This window comes from Lactuca virosa, chromosome 3 (assembly GCF_052849685.1).
Source record: "Lactuca virosa cultivar CGN04683 chromosome 3, Lactuca_virosa_CGN04683_v6, whole genome shotgun sequence".
NCBI lineage: Eukaryota > Viridiplantae > Streptophyta > Magnoliopsida > Asterales > Asteraceae > Lactuca > Lactuca virosa.
Genome location: NC_136428.1, coordinates 218000114 through 218004567, shown reverse-complemented (window position 1 = coordinate 218004567; position 4454 = coordinate 218000114).

Here is a 4454-nt window from a genome sequence, read left to right as displayed (position 1 = left end):
CTAATTCTCGACCGATCTTAAACTTACCAGTAGGAGGAGATTAGATTGTTAAATGACTGTGAAGAATTCGTAACTCCTTCATACGGACTCCGTTTTCGTCTGTCTTTTTATCGTTGAGTTACTATTAATGAGATCTTCAACTCTCATTCAGGTCGCGTAGGCTAAAAACCGCTCGAACTAAAATTCGAGTTTCGGGCCGTGCACTGCTGTGCCAAATCTTAGAAAATTCATAACTTCCTCATACGAAGTCAGATTTGGGCGTTCTTTTTTTTGTATGTTCTCGGTTTAACGTATACTACAAATTTTGTTTAGATTACTAAGGCTAAAAACTCCTTTATCGTAAATTCACTATTTACGTCTCCCGGTGCCGTGCCGGTTTTGCCAAAAAACTTCGACGGGCCATAACTTCTTCGTTATAACTCGGATTTCGGCGTTCTTTATATGTACGGAACCCTTGTAACATATACTACCACTTGGTTAAGATTATTCCTTCTAAATACTCTTCCATCAAAAAACTCATTTTTGATGCTCATTGTCTCTAAATTGACTAGCCCGGATTTACGGGCGTTATAATTATCTCCCCCTTAGGATGATTACGTCCCGGAATCATCAACGAAACCGGGTTGTATAATGACTCCTTATGTTATCTCTTCATCCTAGGTAATAACTATAACTTCTATGTCGCTTCGAACGAGTATCTAACTCTTGGACTCCTTGATTGCAGGCGGTGCTCGATCTTGCACCTGATCCGTTAGACTCCAAATTATGACCTTCAAGTGACAATCCCGATCCTTACTGGAGACTCCTTCTTCTTCTTATCAAACTTAAGATAAGTTCTTTTATTACTACAATGGATCGATGTGTCATATTCTAATGACCTATCATCGTATGTTGCAACGCTCAGACTCAGGTCTCTTAGAGTCAAATTCCGGAATGGAATATACTTTCCTTCATGTTCTGATCACATCTTAAAAGGTATCATTTCTAGCTACAAGCAATTATCGCGATACCTCTACTGATCGCTTTGATTTCAATCTTCTGGCTTAAGTCAGATGTGACATTGAACTTAGTTCTCTGAACCACGTAACATACTCATCGTAGTCGGACTCAATTTGATATGACCACTAGGGTCGGAATAACAATCATCTTCTTAGTCATTACCGAAATGATGGTAACGACATACTTTGAATAAAACAGAATCAATTACTAGCTTCTTGGTAACCTTGTGACTTTCCCTGATCCAAGTGTGAGTCCTGTGCTTCCGGTAGTATAGGCCTCTACTACCATTCACACCTACTCATACTCGTCCCAAGTATTGTCTCGCAGTTTTCCAAGTCACCATACAAGAAAATCACATAACAACTTAACACATCAGATAGCAAAACGAAGGTTTTATATTATTCCTTGAAACGATTACATAGATGTTCAAGTTCACCCTAGACTATGCCTCTAACAGGCTACATCATACGATACTATGGCTACTGCATAACTCGATCTTCGGATATGAAGTCCTCATCCTTGATTCCTCGCGTTGTTATCTGCTTCGTCGAGGATCATGTGAAATGCCCTTGGATTTGGCGGTGCATTTGGCCTTGCTGCTTCGTTTTCTTTTGGGCAGTCTCTAGAAATATGCCCTTCTTTGTTACATCCGAAACATACCTTCTTGTTGAATGTGCACTCGTTGGCGTAATGGCCAGACTTTCCACACTTGAAACATATCACCTCTTCGCCATATTTTCCTAAGTGTTTCTTCTCGCACTTATCACACCATCTTGCTTCGCCTCTTCCTCCTCCTCCAAACTTCGAGATTTTACTCTCCTTGTTGGGCCTTGAAGATCCTTCAAACTTCCTCTTTTCTCCTGCCTTATCTTTTTCTAGACCCCTTTCTCTTATCTGGGTCTTTATGTTCTTAGCTGCTCTAACGGCTGTTTTCAAAGTAGTTGCCATTTTGACCGTTGGGCCAAAGTCTACGGGCAGTCCGTTAGCGAACCTATCTATCTTGGAGAGTTCAGTAGGCACCAAGTAGGGAAATAACTTCATCCTCTCAGTGAATGCGGTGGCATACTCATCAACACTCATCTTCCCTTTCTTCAGGTTCTGAAACTCGTTGTTTAGGTCTATCATATCTATCTCTGAGCAGTACTGCATTTTTAACTGCTCCGTGAATGCTTCCCAAGTCATTAGTATGGCTTCCCCTTGTGGCATTGTATCTGCCAGCAACTTCCAACAACTTAACACTCCGGCCTTTAGTTGTCTGACTGCAAAGACTGTCGTTTGCTTATCGCTGCAGTCGCAGCTCTCAAATACCATCTCCATCTCGGAGATCCAGTCCATAATCTCCACTGGTTTTAGGCTTCCAGAGAGACTCGGTGGTTTTGCACCCAATAAATTCTTATACATCTGCCCATCCTTGTCATTTCCCTTCTCCGGGCCATTCCTCCTTTCCCCTTGGGTTCCAACTTGACTCACTGTGCGGCTATAATTTCCTTCCTCCGATTGTTCAGCGATCAACTCAGGTTGCACAATGGGCACCGTAGGTTCATCCCTATTTTCGTGCAACATCTGCCTCATCTCTTCTCTTTGCTCAGCCAGCATAGCCCGAATCATGGCTTGTACTCCAGCCATTGTGATTGGCTCAGGAGTGGCTACTACAACAGGTATTTGCTCAATCACTGGTGGTTGAGGCGGTTGATTTCTATTTCCATTCGCGTTTCCACTTCGGGTTCTTGCCATTTCGTTCTATACACCAAATCAGACGTTCGGTGCGAAACGACGAGAATTAAGATAGGAAAGATTTTATTTACGATCGACGTGTAAATCTCCCTATTACTCCGAAAAGTTACATGCCAGTTCTAATAACGTAATTAAACGTTTAGAAGTCTGAACACGTAAAGTTTCCAGATCCGGTCGGCAACAGACCATAGATCCGATCATATAATGCATATCATAAATCATTTAGCACATAAAAGCATGTTAGACATTTTCCTAAATAAGCTAGTACTTTTGTCTATTCAGGTGTATTACCTAAATTTATTAGACACACTCCTCACGGTCATCACTTAGCATTCTAAGTTTAAGTCTAGAAATAAATCCATATTCCTAGTTCGCTTAAACTAATGCTCTGATACCAACTGTGACATCCCCATTTTCACGGCCAGAAAAGACCGATTTTGTTTATGCTTTATAAAAATCAGAGTACCTCTTTTAATAAAAATGTTGCGGAATTTGTTCCCAGAAAAACATGATAAATCCGTTATCAAATCATTTCCGAAGAAAAGTATTTTTATCCATTTTAAAACATTTGGGATGTCATCGTCAATACAGAAGCATAAGCATAAACAGAACTTACATTCATTTACACTAGTGATCTACATCTCTTTTAAATCCCTGAGTGTAAAGTAGCTTCATATCGACACCTGTGATACAAATAAGCTTGAGTGGGTCAGGTTGAGAAACCTGGTGAGTACATAGGGTTTTCAACCCACAATAATATAATTATTATGTTAAACATCAAACAATCAACCCAATTACCCATCCCCATTATCTTCTTTACTCTTAAGGATCTACCCTAAGATTCAGTTATTCCTCGTTCATTCATTCCTAAGGAGTATCCTAAGGAATCGACACTAAGTCGGCATAGTCGCCAAGGTTTATCTCGTTTATTGACAGTATCGTTTTCGAGAGTCCACTCGCAATACCTGTCAATGGGTTTTTAGAGTACACCGGGTGAACACATCGTTCACAACACCTACAGGTTGCGAGCCTGCTAGTGTTCCACTAGACTGTCTAGAATAGTCCGTGGTTGTTATCCATACTCTGCTAGATGACGGGGCCATCGCTTGGGTCATCGTTTAGCTCATCGTTTTGGCTCATCTTTTTGGCTCATCGCTTTGGCTCATCGTTTTGGCTCATTTCTTTGGCTCATCGTTTTGGCTCATCGCTTAGGTCATCGCTTCACACCATATTTTATCACTCATATATCATCGCTCATCATTCATCTCATCTTTCATCGTTCATCATTTTTCTCATCTTTTATCGCTCATCATTTATCTCACCTCTAATCTATCCATGTTTTTCCCAACACATTTTGTAGATATAAAATACATATACAGTTTAGATCACTTAAAACATGTATAAAACGTTTCATCTAGCATAGACAACAAGTATTCAGACAGTATACACACATAGCACGTAATTTATATAAAATACTTCCTATCTATGTGTAAGATGAAAGTAACTATGCACTCACTTGTTAAAGTGATGATTCCCAAACTCGGGCAGCGCTTCGCTTCTAACGATTCTATTTTCCTCCGACGAAACCTAGTATTATTACAACTAGATTTTAGTCTAATATTTACCGTGACTAGTTATTAGTCTTAGAATTATTATTATTATATAAGCGTTTAAACAATATTTTCCAACCACTATGTGGGGCCAGACATAAAACACCGGAG